Below are 14,962 nucleotides of genomic sequence, written 5' to 3'. Positions count from 1 at the left end.
GATGTGAGGTGCAGAGATTTGAGGATGGGCCAATAAAAAATATGGTAGCAAACTCAGAGAGTGAGGTAATAAACAGGAAAGAATCTCATACCTAGACAGTAATATCAAAATCTTCATTCTTAAGAATGTTTTCCCCTCTTCAACTTCTTCTTAGTCAAAACACTATCTAGTAATTGCTTGTAGTCAAGGACTGAATAGTTTTCAACAGGTAGTCAGATAGTAAGTGCCTATTGTGTTAGCACCCATGTTTCAGTAAAGGGTATTCTTGCCATGTGTCACAGAAAGTAAAAGACAGTTGTTGGAACCTCATCTCTTTTGGCACAATTTGTTGCGATTCTTTTCATTGTTCTTTAACTCTGTATGGTCAAACAGGTAAACTACAAAAGCAGCTCAATGTTATTGTGGGGTAACATGATTTTATTAAAGAATGTTCTCCGTAAAAAATAGTAATGAATTAATTTGTTTTTCAAAACCAGTTAGAATTATGGGAATGAGTTGGTTGAAAAAGCTGTCTAGAGTAGGTTTATATTAATATATATAATATACATAATATCTATAAATAGATAAATAATATCTATTTAATAAAATAGATAGCATCTTTCACAACAATAAAATCTACCCATAATGCCTTTTTTAAAAAAACTTTTCAACGACTAGAAAAATTTTATCTAACAGTTCTCTGTAAGCTTAAATCATGAGAGTCTGAATAATATTCAAGACATAAATTGTGTGTCACACATCTCCAAGTCACCAATTATTAACCTGGAGACCCTGAATGGTCTTCAGGGAATCCTTGAACCCATTGTAATTATATGGATAATTGTGTGCATGTGTGGTATATACTGGCATTTTTCTAAAGACTAGAGTCTCTTAAGCTCACCTAACTTCTAAAGGGGTTTATAACACTCTCCTAGGGTTGAGAATTTCTTCATTCCTAAATATATTTTATACGACTGCTCTTTATTAGGTACTATGCTAAGCATGGGAGCACGCTGAAGATGTGGTGCTTGATCTCTACATTTTAGAGTCTAGCAATTGTTGTGAATAGGGAAGCGGGGTGAAATCATCAATTTTACCATCCTGCTAACTACATTTCTCTCCTAATTCAGGCCTACCCCATGTAATTTTCTTCTCCAGATCCCACACTGTCCTTGGGACAAATTCTCCTTCATATAATCTGTATTGAATTCCACCACCACACCTTCACTAATATTGTTCAGTCAAACTGAAGTACCCTCTCTACTCTTATCTTGAAAGGTTCAGTTCAAGATCTACCTTCCTCAAGATGCTTTCTCTGAGACTCTAGAATGTTGATGACTACATATGCTCTGCTGCTTTTATGTGACTTCATTTTCCCTTTGGAACTAAAAGTCAGCTCTAGAAGGTTAGAATCACACCTTACAAACAGTATTTTTGTTTGTGTTCCTGCCTTGGTTGAGTCTACTCTAAATGCTCATTTGTTTCCTGCTAGAGAAGATGAATAGACTTTAGGACATCTCTCTGACCTAGATTATAACAGAACCATAAAAAGATCTTAGAAGGGAATCCGGAAGAAAAAGATGTTAAGAAAGCAGAGAAAAATAAACGATAAGAGAAGAGTCAGCAAAAGACTATACGCCAAGAGAGACAGGGAAGAAAAGCGTGCACTTGGAAGTACACCAAAGGTGCTGGGCTCTCCATGGAGGGTGATTGCAGTTACACCACAAAGCTCTAGGAGTATTCTCAAACCTTAGGAGGTAGGCACAGTGCTATTACTAATTGCAGGCAGAAGAGAATCCTCATGGAACTTGTTCATGCCTGTGAACAAAGCTGTAGCCAAGCTAAGTAAGAGGCATGTTGTCTTCCTACAGCATGAATCTTAGTAGGAGATGGAGTCTGCCAAGATTCATAAAATGTACCCACTTCTGTTCATTCCAGTGGGAATGAATGTTACTGCCAGACAAAGTTCATAACGCTGTGAGTCTTAATGAGGATGCAAATCAGAAGTTTTAAAGCACTTGGGGAGTTTTAAAAATACTAATGATGTCTAGGGCCTATCCCCAACAACTCTGATTCAATTGATTTGGGCTAGCCCCTGGGCACTGGTATTTGTTTATACCAGATGATTCATAAGTGCCACCAGAACAGAGCACTACTGTACCTGCCATCTAGGAAGAAAACTAAGAACTTGGGGAGGAGGGTACAGTTGCGGGGGCAGGGGGGAGGTATGGATGGGTGGTGTTTATCTCTTTTTTAAGGGGAAGGTTAGAACTGTAGAAGCAAAAAAAGAGAAGGATATACGGAGCAAACACGTAGCTACATGGACAGTGCTAAGAGTTGGTTCTATAAACTCCAACAAAGGAAAGAAGACATTAGAAAAGTGTTCTTCATGAAGCTAGGAAAGAATATCTCTAATTTGCCAGTATTGTTAAGAAACCTCTGAGCTAAATTTTGGAAGGAAGAGAGGGAGAAAAATCCTCAGACACAACTCATAAAACCTGAAACCATGCAGGATAAAACAAAGGAGCAAGTGATATAAATGCCTGGAAAATTTCAGGGTAAATAAAGGGAAACCAACGAGGATGAAAATTTTGAGACTAAGAGGTCTGTATACCAACACACAAGGTTGAACAAGATCGATTTAACTTGGAATTTTTATACAAGAAGACATGCTCTTAACAGGTAAGATTCACTTCTAAGGTACTACAAGGGAACAGGGGAAGGGAAGCAGGTACTGATTGGGAATGTAAGTGCTGATGTCCTGCTACCCAGGAAGGCCATGCAGGTGGTGAGCACTGCTTTTGCTTTCCTGTCTCCATGCCCATTCTGTTTCTCACAGGGTGCTAGGCTCCCAATCTGGCCATGGCCACACTCAAGGTCCAGCCTGAAGTCCAAGCCAAAGTGGATGTGTTCCATGAAGACCTATGCACCAACACAGAGAACCTGCTGGGGAGCTACTTTCCCAAGAAGATTTCTGAGTTGGATGCCTTTTTTTTTTTTTTTTTTTTTTTTCTGGTGGTGGTGGTGGTGGGGAGAACATGGCCGGGGGGAAGGACAGAGAATCTCAAGCTTCATGTGGAGCCTGACATGGGGTTCCAGGACTCTCATGACCCTGAGATCATGACCTGAGCCAAAGTCAAGAGCCAGACACTTAACTGACTGAGCCGCCCCATCTGCCCCTGAGTTGGATGCATTTTTAAAGGAGCCAGCTCTCAATGAAGCCAAACTGAGTGATCTGAAGGCCCGGCTGGACATCCCAGTGCCTGATCCAGTCAAGGAGAAAGGGAAGGAGGAGCAGAAGAACAGCAGAAGAAAGAAGACAAAGCTGAAAAGAAGAAAGGGGAAGAAAAAGACAAAGGTCTCCTGTGTGGCCCAGTGAACTGCAGTGAGAAGACTGTGGTCCTCCTTTGGTGTCTAAAGCCTGAGATCAAGGATCTCATTGAGCAACTCAACCTGGTCACTACTGGGTTGCAGCTACAGATACCTCAGATCAAAGACGGGAACAATTTTGGAGTGGCCACCCAAGAGGAGGTGTTCCAACTGATGACAACCTTTACACCAGGTTGGAAGGCTTCCACACTCAAAACTCCAAGTATTTCTCTCAGTGGGATGATGTTGTGAGCCAAGCAGCCCCATGTGGGTGACTACTGGCAGCTGGTGCACAACCTCTGGACAAGGAAGAGTGCTGGGATATCTAGTGGTTGGTCATGGAGATCCGCAATGCTGTGTTACATGACATCATTCTGAAGAGCTCTGAGAAGCTCAAGAAGCCCAGGGGAGAAACAAAAGGAATAATCTATTGAGAATCTCCACTCATTCTGTAATGGGCCCAGCAGAGACCTTCCTGTCTTTTACACAGGACTCTAGAATTTCCCCCACCTTCACCCTGCTGAGGTTTTTCCTCTCCTTGCCTCTGAGATATAATAAATAGTCATACTATTGCTCTTCAAAAAAAGAATTCAAGTGTTGAAGTATTAGGATTCTGGGTTCAAATCCTGAGCTTATCACTTACGATGGTGTAGCCTTGGGCAAGCAAGTGACTTTACTTTCCCAAGCCTCAGTGTCCTCACAGGTAAAATGGAGAGGATGATATCTACATTATAAGAATTACTATTAGTATAGTTTGCATCAAATGATGGCTTAGATATTAATAACCTAGTACAGAATGTGGCACCTAGTAACCACTGAATAAATACTAGCTTTTCAATATTAGGGTTATTATTAAGAATAAACCCTGGCCAAAAGGAAAAAAAATCATCCAAAAGAAAAAGATTTGCTCAAAGTACAGAGCCATGTATATTACAAAGATCATAATATCTGTCTGATAGGTTATAAACACAAGGGTGAAAGCACTCTGGAGAAAAGAGAAAAAATGGTGGTGATATATATCTATATACATACCTATTTCTTCTTGGAAGTGTACTCCAGACTACCAGGCCAGGTAGAGGGCATGGTTTGGTAACAGAGACTACAAAACAGGCAGAGAAGTAGCATAAAGCAGCGGTGGGGGCCTTCAACCATGAGGACACCATCTGGAAGGCTTGCTTGGCAAAAACACAGTATTGGATAAATTCTTGACTCACTTTGCTAAGAGTTTAAGCTCTAAAAAGGCAGATGAAGCAAGTAGGGAAACTACTTTTCTGGACTTAAATCAGACAATTAGAAATGGAAGGATGAGTAGGGGATGTGGAAATGATCAGGAACTTGAAAGAAAGCATCCACTTAGCATCATGAAACCCTTAGCAACAGAAGAAAAATATGGGGAGTAAATAGAATTTGGTTTATGTTTAGTTTGGAGAAACATTTCATGAATCTAAGAACAGATAGGTATAATCCTGTGGAAAAGATGATGTGGGAAGTGGGGTCTGAGTGCAACCAAGGACATGCAGAACAAAGCTGGGAAGAGCAGGTCTTCATATAACTGGGGTTCTCACACTGTCTGGAAGTGGAGTCTGCCTGTTTTCTGCTGCTTGTTCTCTGTTCAGAGGGTAGTACTGGGGTGAATGGATATACCGAGGAAATCTCATTTTGGATCTTTCTAAGGTAAAATGTATGAGCAACGGGAGCTGTCCCCTAGGATACAAGGACCACAAAGATACCCGCCAATGAAAGATTCTAGGATTATGTTTTTAATCTCTCGCTAATTTAGAACAGAGGCCTGGACACAACGATGCAAGTCTAGCTTCCAGGCTTCAGATGGTCGCGCCCTGGCAAGGTTGGGTGTTTCACCCACTTGCACACACACCACTGCCCAGGCCCTTCCCATTGTGTTACGATTTGACTGCCTCATGTGCCGGTCTCTAAACTGCAGGGATGATTCTATCCTGCTCACTTGTGCAGTGTGGCCCCTGGCACTGAAGCAGTTAACCATCTGTTTTCAGTTGCTGTTGGGAGTTAGTGGTCCCTGTCTAAGGTCATCCTTTTTTAGCTAAGGTTGCAACACAATGGGAGATGCGGGTTGGGGATTCCACACTCGGCTATGGATCCCACCTCCAGTTTATTTCCTCAGAAAATTCTACTTGGAAATGAAAACATATCCTCTTAGTTTAATTGAAGTGGCTAAGGATCCTCATTCCACCCTACCAAAAGCACCAGGCTTCCTTGTGAAGGGGCGTTCAATTAAAGACAACAGGGTCTTGGGGTTCCTCTTTGTCCTTTAAATTACCTGGTGCCTGAGCCTCTGTTTTGTTCTGTTTCATTTTTGTTTGAAGGGGAGGGGGGTGGGAAATGACCACTTCAGTGACAGCCTGAAACAAATTCCCTTTTCTTGAGGTTGGTCTCTCAAGTACTTTCCCAATGGTCACTGACAAGGAAATTTATTCATTCTGATGTATAGCTTGGCCATACCCTCTAGTCATCTGTAATAACAGATAGCACGGCAGCCCTCAACAGAAATGGTTTTTAAGCTCCAATATAACAAAAATATTCTATACTTCTTAAAAGCACCCACGAAACAGCTTTCATTTCCTTATTCAGCAGATTATATACCTTGAGAACGCATTACATTTTAATCACTGTTACAATTTAAATTTACAAAAAGGCTACAGTTATTTTATAATAAGAAACAATCACCAGTGAGTATCTATATGTCAAATGCAAAGAACATAGTGGTTATCAATTCACAAGGGAACTTAATTTAAGTTAACACTTGACAGATGTTTAGAACCTTTGAGGCACATATCTGTCGAGTTTCAAAGAGGCCAATAATAATGGTGTAAGAAAAGCTTAAACATTCTCTTCATCACGACAGTTTTGAGAGAAGCATCAGCTTATAATCCAGTTAGAAATATTCCTCAAAAAAATAAAATACCAAATCAATTTAGTTAGAGAATATCTACTCTGAAGATTCAGGTCTTTTTCCATCCATTACAGAAAGTTTAATGTAGGTTTGCTAAATGAAGCTGTAAAGAAATGGGCATTTGAAAGAAAGGGGACTCCCCTAAATCACCTGACCCTTCCTTATTTTGCTGCATCTTCGTATTAAGCTATTACCAGGACACCAGAGCATGTAATTTCCTGATTAATGGAAATCCCTCTAATCAGAATATTTAGAATTGCTGTCTCCTTTAACTGGACTCCTTTTGTATTGTATACAACGCAGAGGGAAATGCTATCATAACACTTCAATAGTTAAGTGACTTTATGAGAAAAATAGTTCCAAATGTTTCCTAAAACCCTCCAAACCGCACCAAAGAACATTATCGTAATATTATGTTTCCCCATTGCCTCCATTATTTAAACTTGCCTCTCTTGAAATGATACTTGGATGAGAAACTTAGGTTTATGTAATGTATAAATTGTTTCAAAAGGAAAAGCCTTGGCTGCATAATTATTATATATGTAGACATGCCAGATAACTTAATGTTTTCAATAGCTTTTCTTTATTAATTGACAGAAGAGTATACTTAACGCTTTTGGTTACTAGAGCTTTTGGGAGAACTTATTTTTTTGTGTCTCTAACCTAAGTTATCCAAATAAGCATTGTATAATTCTCTTAAGTTCAGTACTGAACACAAACAAAAACATCATAAACAATTACATTTTATATCTAAAAGCTAGTTTTCTTTGGCGTCGCACGTATAACCCACACACACTGTATATCGTTTATCAAAGTAGGATAACAACACATTTCAGCGAGTCCTGCATCAAAAAGCACCTTAGTGGCAGGTTAACCTCAGATTCGGTTCTATGGTGCTCCCTCTGGAACTGTAAGTTGCCCATTTGAAGGGCTTTTGCAACAGGCTTTCTAGGGGTAATTACAGGTGCATATATTGTTCAAAAAATAGCCTCGAAGCCGAAACAGCCCAAATGCCCATCAGTGAACAAATGAGTAAAGAAATGGTAGCACAGACATGACATACTATGAAATATTATTTGGTCATAAAAAGGAACAACGTCCTGATACACGATGACAGACGGATGAATTCTGAAAACATTATGCTAAAGGAAAGCAGACAGGCACGAAAGGCACATATGGTTCGATTTCATCTATAGGAAGAGATCAGTCCATAGAGACAGAACACAGACTGGTGGTTACCAGGGCTGGGCCGGGGGAGGGGTGGGGAGAACGTGCTTAACGGGGAAGGAGTTTTACTTTGGTGATAGAAATATCCTGGAACCAGACAGAAGTGGTGGTAGCGCATTTATGAACAGCCTAACTGCCAATGAACTGTTTGCTTGAAAATGGATATATTTTACGTTATACTGATTTCACTTCAACATTTTTTTGCAAAAAAAATGAGTAGAAAATATTTACCATCTACCCATAAAAAGCTGTCCTTCAGGGGCAACTGGAACATGGATGGCATGGGCATTCTCTATGTGTGGGTGTCCCCTCACCCTTCACTCAAGGCCGGCTTGTCTCCAGGCCCAGGAGGGGGTATGCACCCAAAGCAGGGGGTCTGGGTGTGGCAGCACCCCTGTCACACCAGTCAGAAGGAGATGCTTTGGGTTGCAGGGCAGGGACAGAAAACAAACAAATGCCCTGGGCCTCTCTGTTCTGTTTTAAACTTTGGAGAACAATCCTTCTGAAATTTTACATACAATACTCCACAGACACATGTTTCAGATAACTGGCTCAGAATGTAATCTAACACTCATCAATGACTAAGGAAAATAATTTTCTACTTTATTATCAAACTTTTTTAGACATATGTAATGCATTCGGGCAAAAAGAGAGAAGGATTCTGGAATTTTGGCATTTTGATAGAATGGATATAGAAATCTCCTTAGAACGACTCAGTGGTTTAGCTCTCATTAAAAGCCTTTCTGTAACATAACACTTCAACTGCTAGATGATTTTAGAAGAAAAATATGCCACTGCTTCCATTTCAGAAAGAGTATGGACTTGAAATTAGAAGCCCTTGGCTTACATCTCAACTCTGCCACTCACTGTGTGACCTTGGTTTAAAAAAAAAACAAAAAACAAAAAACAAAAAAAAAACCCTGAGCCTCAGTTTCTTTAACACAAGAATGTTGATGATGCCTTCTTTTTTGTGAATTAAATCATAATGGCTATGCCTGAAATACGGCAAGTGCTCAAGAAATGTATTTTCGTAAACTCACCTGCTTCTTTCCTCAGTAAAAAATATTTATTCATAATCATCCATTGTTGTGAACATCATATAAACTCCATAATCAAGAATGATTATACTGTGATAGGAGTTTCTCCCCTATACTTTGAAACATTTTGCATTTGATATATACATATAAACTGAGGAGTGGAGAAGGAGAGAGATAATTAGATAGCAAACAGTTTGGAAAATGTCCTTAAAAGATTTTGTGCCTGGGTAAATTCAGAGTCTAAGAGTTACTCCCCATAGTTGTGGAGACACAGCTATGACACAGTTACAGTGACGCAGAGGCAGAGCAACGTAGCCCATCCTGGGGAGACAGAAAGCATGTCCCTCCACAAGTAGGTACTAGTTCTACAAATGTTTTGCTTCTCCAATAGTTTCAAAACAAGAATATAACTGTCTCTATACCCGTAGAACATTTAAAAACATGAGATAAAGTGTTGTAGTTTCCATTTAAGCAATTCAGCCATTCTTGGGTACTTTTACAAAAATAAGAAGCAACCGCAGAGCACCCAATATTGTGTGCGATGGAACATTCAAAAATAATTAAGAAAATACTGTTCATGCTCTCTGAGGAACTTATGGTGTGGGGGACAACAACAGCAATGAGACTTGAAAAATACAGACTTTCATAAAGACTTGAAAAATGATTCCTATTTTTTTCCTGTGGACTCACCACGCAAACAGTTTTAACCTGAGACTATATAGGAAATTTAACATGGATTTTAAACCTCAATAGAAATTAAATTTAAATTAAATTAAAAATAAGGAATGGTGTGTGGATTTTGTATTATTTTTAAAAAGAGTATGAAGGAGCCCAAGATGGAGGGAAAGAGACCATTTACATGATAGTAAATACAACGTGTAAAAGAATATTTGTTTTTACTTACTTTGTGTGAAAAATCATCCTTCTTCCAGGCATTTATGTAACTTTTTTTTTTTCCAAGATTTTATTTATTTATTTGACAGAGAGAGAGAGCAAGAGAAGGAACACAAGCAGGGGCAGATGGAGAGGAAGAAGCAGACTTCCCACTAAGCAGGGAACCCAATGTGGGGCTCAATCCCAGGACCTAATATCATGACGTGAGCCGAAGGCAGACACTTAACAACTGAGCCACCCAGCTGTCCCGTTTATGTAACTTTTGACTTCGGTGACTACACAATTGAAATTTTTATAGAACCACAGCATTGAGACTGGAGAGGAACCAGAGAAATTATTTAATTTTACTCCCTCATTTTTAAGGTGGGGAGACAAAGGTCTAAAAAGAAGTGTGTTCTAGAAAATACGAATTCCTCAGGATTTTAGTAAATGCTCTATGAGTTAAAAATCATCATCTGTGGTTAAACAGTAAATTTTAGAAATATTAAATTAAATAAAGTTAGATTTATTTATTTCAGGGCTTTTCACACTTGAATACGAATGTGCTTTGTGAATACTTATAGGGAGATAAAGTGTGCAGAGCTGCCCGCTTCACCTTCCTTCTTTTTTTAAAAAAGGAGCATTTCATGGAACCACATGTAGAGAACACATTTTAAGGAATACTACTCCAGAAAATTTAATTCCAAGATACAACTATGTGAGCTCTGATTCTGTCAAGGGATTAGAACCATGACTCCAGGCTTCTGGGCTAGGGAGTGTTCTACTCCCACCACTCTCATACCCCTTCCTGAAAGAATAAAAACAAGTCATAAGAATGCATTTTCAGAGAAATATTCACAAATCAAATATGCCATTTGCTTCTAGGCCTGGGGAATAATGCCATCACATCCTAGGTATCATCACACAGAGCCACAATCTTGTCCCAATTTCTGCCTGGGTCACTCCTATCTTTATATGGAGGTTTATAGGCACCAGAAAGGCAAGGGAGCAACACTGAGGGCTGTAACATCCATTTCCGATATACTGACTGGCACTGGCCTTGGCTTTCTTAAACTTCTTTATAATTGACAATTGTATTATTATTATTACTATTATTATTTTTAAAGTTGACCTGGTAGGCCTAAGTCTTAGACACTTGTACTTTGGAAAACATTTGATGAAATGTCACTGAAGCTACTTGTATACTTTCGGAAACCTATGGATGACTTGCTGAGGACCTAGTCTGCTTGAAGAAATATATGTCATTCAGAATGATAAAAATAGGGGGTATGTATTCTCAATAGCTGTAGCAAAGGCTTATATAAGAAATATGTCCCCTTTGCTTCCACGGACTTCTTTTTTTTCTTTAAATATTCCACAAAAGAAGAGAATACTAGTTGACTTTTGGAATACTTTTAAATTTTTCCTGAAGTTCAAAGCAGAAAATGCCCGTATTCAGTTTCAACTTTACACGCTTATCTGTGCAAATGCGCATGCATATGTGTACAGCAGCAATGATAACTGTACCACATTCAGGATACAACAAATCCTCATGACTACTATTCTAAACAAAGTGTGCCTTCATGATTGTTCTACTTCATTATCACTTGTTTCTGTGTGAGTTAATTTGCAGTTGATGTTGTTCATTTATTTCACTAGACTTATGCCACTTTCTAAAAGAATAAAACAACAATGTTATAATTTTTTTTTTTTTTTCTGTTTGCCCTACTTGGAGGTCTAGGGCTCCAAGTTGTTTCTTGAGGATACTCTCCTCTCATCTACTGTATACACTAAAAGCATCTATGCCAGTGAGCCATATGTCACTAGGACCCTAAAAGTTCTATGGCCATAAAGATAAGAGGATCTTATAGTCAGGTATCAGAAAATCCAATAACTGGAATGAAAGAAGAGAAACAGAAAGAAAGATGGGATGGAGCAAAATAAGAGTTTACCAGGAAAGAAGCTTAAGTAGGTAAAAGTCTAGAATCCCAAGGGTGGGGGACTGAAAAGGGAGACTTCAAAGAAAGGACTCAGTTATCAGATGCTGGGAAGAACTCAAACCCAAATACTGAGACACCTGTCAGTGGCTCAAAGCTCCTTAACCAACACAGAAAATGCAGGGTATGACTCTCAGACAGCGAGACAGATTTATCATTATTTTATTTTGCTAAAAGAAATACACTGAAATAACTTCTCTCTTCCAAAATGCATGCCAATTAGGTTGATATCACTGGAAGCAAGGTGAGTACGTTTTCAGTCTTTGGAGGTAGTCACATACTTTTTTCTTCCACTCATTCATTCAGTGACTATGCCAGATACTCTCACTGCCCTTGGGAATATCACAATCCATTATAATAAATATGCCCAGAATTACTAAATTTGGGGGTTGAGGCATTTGAACTCATAACCACTGGTTATGAGTTCAAAAGCCACTAACTGTGATGACTAAGTTGAGTAATCTCTCAGGTCACAATAAGTAATAAAGCTGGTTTTCCTGGGTGGTTTCTAAACTATTAGTGGAGGAGATTTCCCAAAATATTTTCTGAAATAACAGCAGTACTGAAATAATTGTAGTTTTGTGAGAGCACAGTTTGAAGAGTAGTGCTTGCTCATCTGAATAATTCAAGAGAAAAATATCCTGTAAATATGTGCCATAGATACATAGTGTACAATACACTTTCCGAATGAAGCTGCTTAAAGCATCACCCAGGCTGTTAGGACACTCACATCCCAATAGAAAATAGTTACCGTAATATAAGATGGACTCTAAGCACCGTATCTGTTCCTACCACCAGCAAATCTCATTAGTGTCTGATATTTGGCACTGCTCTGTGGATACAGTGATAAACAAAATGTGGCCATGACTGCAAGGAGTTCACAATCTAGTGAAGTAAATAAAAGAGGTGAAGAGGAGGATTTTAGTGTTGTGCAATGAGGGCTAGGATGCGAGTAGGTCCAGAGCATGCTGGAGCATGGAACCAATTTAGAGGGGGCTTCTGAGGGGCTCTGGAAGATAAATGAGAGTGACCCCTGGAGGGAAGGAAGGATGCATTTCAGGCAGATGAAGGAATATGGGGAGGTGGAGGCAAGGGAGAGAAGGATCTGTCCGGGAGTTTGTTCCCCACGGCAGGATTAGTGTGTCTGGGGAGAGGTGGGATGAGAGTGCTGGGAAAGAAGAGACTAGGGAGATATTTACGAAGGCCCCATAATATACCCTGTGTTGGAGTGTGGCCTTTGTTGAGGTGGCAAGAACGCCACAATGACTCTCTGTCAGAGTTCCTAGAGGAGATGCCTTTTGGATGGTGTTTTTTGCAGGGAAACTTTCAACAGTATGAATGACAGTTGAGGCTAGGCAGGCCTGCTGGGTGAAGAGAAAAGAGAAAGTAAGGGCGAGGCTGCATACAGGCACTGGGATCAATATCAGACAAAGGACAGGGGAGAGATGGCAGTCCAGCTTGAGGAGGGGACGGGGTTAGAAAGAAGTGAGATTAGACAAGAGATTGTGAAAGGCCTTCAGGGCGGATGACATGCTAAGGAGTTTAAATGATATTTAGCCAATGCGACAGCTTAAACCTGGATGAACGGAAAACAGTAGCATCATTTACAGGAAAAACAAAACAAAACAAGAACAGACAATGACTGCAGAAGCAGAGACAGAAAGAGGAAGCAAAGCTGGTCTTTGGAAGAACAGGAAGACTTTGGTTTTGGTCTAATATCATGGATGCATCATACCTCCTAAGATCATTACTACTGAAAAGAGCACTTGAACTTATCATCTCCTTTTGGTGAGTGTTGCATGGCCTGACAGTTTGCAAAAAAAAAGCCACCTGTCCACTAAAAGATCTATTCAAGACACCAAAGGTTTTCATAAAGACATCACAATGCCTAAGTTGGGTTAAGAGCATTTAGGCACAATAGTCAACCCGATCTAAGCCTTTTCAGGTCACCTGAAAATGTATCTGTTTCCCCCACCCCTTCTTATTTTCTTTCATGGGAAATATCTGAACATCTTATTCATTCATTTTTGAAATGACCACAGTTTGGAGTGGTTAATTTCTATACTGAGTAGAGTCTTTGAAGTGTGTCAATATGTATGTGTGCAAATATACGTATGTTCAACCAAGTAGAAGATGAGCAAAGTCTCATTAGAAAATATGTAATAAACAGGCTCTTTCTGAAAGTAGGCCAGTAAGGTGAAGTCCTTATGCCAGCATCTTTTTATTGTCACTTTCTCGCTAACTTACCAGGAGTCCTAAATTATCTACTTTGTTATCAGTTACCAGAGAAGCAAGTCATTTGAGAGGGGCTGCTTAAAATTAATCGAACTTGCCTTGATTTTTGTAGATGGTGTAAAGCCACATTTATACAGCACTCTCTGGAGTGACATTGCTTCAGGAAAAAGGACAATGGCTACAAAAACCTTTTAGTGTACGCTACCTGTCAAATCTGTGAACTGAACCCCAGCATCACATCAGTTTTGTTAGAGCAGTGGTATTTGCTAAATCAGAGCAGGAGACAGGCTTTTTTAATATTTTTTCCTTTTGGATACTCAGATCAAAAGAAAGGTGTACACTTTATTTTTAATCCCATTACTTCACATGAGCCCAGACAGAACATCAAAGACAAGGTATGCAGGTTTAACCATTAGCACCAACATAATCCAAAGTTGAAAATCTCTTCCAGATAGCTACCTCACTTTGAAATAGACCACATTTGCGTTATTCTGAGTCAATATTACTCTCAACTGTGTTTTAATTTTCACTGTACTTAAAAAGAAAAAAAAATCCAAGGTATATGATTTTGCCTTACAGCACCAAGCATAAGTTTGTAGGACAATCTAATATTATTCGAGTAAATGCAATTCACATCTACTTTTTTTTTTAAGTTGGCTCAGACGTCCATCTCAATTTCATGAAAGGGAAGAAAGTGAATGAAATGCAGTTGCAAATCGTATTTGAGGAGGGCAATGCTTCTCCACATCTGAAGTCTATTGAAAGCTCATGAGTAAGAACGTAGGGAACAAATCTCTTCTGTTCAAAAGATGTGTCAGTGGAGAAATTCTCAGAAAATAGCACACAATTCATCAGAAATCACACATTTCTTTTCCAAACCAGATAATGAAAGAAAGTTGCTGTTTTGAATTCTTTCCAAGGGGAACTAAATATAAGTATATAAAATAATTCATAGAGGTTTTTGCATTAGAAAATGTACATAAACAGTACAGAGAGATTAAAAAAATACTGAACAATTAGATATCTGGGCACCAACCATCAGATTGTACAATGGTGGAGTAACTGGTACAGATGTATTGGTGTATAGCCCTGGCTTCAAAAATGTCCACAATTCTTAAATGAAGTGAAGCTGACTTTGTGCAAATACTTGAGATTTCATCACCACCACACCAGTAAGGGCAAATGTTCATTAAGTTTCTAGCATTCGTAGTGTCCTACTCGAATCTCTGTGGATACAAAGAGGTATATATGTATGAGATGGCACTTATGCCTTCATGATTCATTCATAGGGGAGACCGATTGTGTGTATATCTAAA

The 14,962-nt window shown here is 39.2% G+C and overlaps 1 protein-coding gene and 1 pseudogene across 5 annotated transcripts in view; one reads left to right on the top strand and one right to left on the bottom strand.

Annotated features, from left to right (window-relative positions):
• GTDC1 (glycosyltransferase like domain containing 1) overlaps positions 1-14,962 on the bottom strand; it is a 425,334-nt gene that overhangs the window by 119,344 nt on the left and 291,028 nt on the right. The window lies entirely within an intron of this gene.
• Positions 2,842-3,782, top strand: LOC116866877 (annotated as a pseudogene).

This window comes from Lontra canadensis, unplaced genomic scaffold, assembly GCF_010015895.1.
Source record: "Lontra canadensis isolate GAN:19392208 unplaced genomic scaffold, GSC_riverotter_1.0 scaffold11, whole genome shotgun sequence".
Classification (NCBI taxonomy): Eukaryota; Metazoa; Chordata; class Mammalia; order Carnivora; family Mustelidae; genus Lontra; species Lontra canadensis.
Note: the sequence above shows the minus strand (reverse complement) of the source record. Positions and strands in the feature narration are given on the sequence as shown.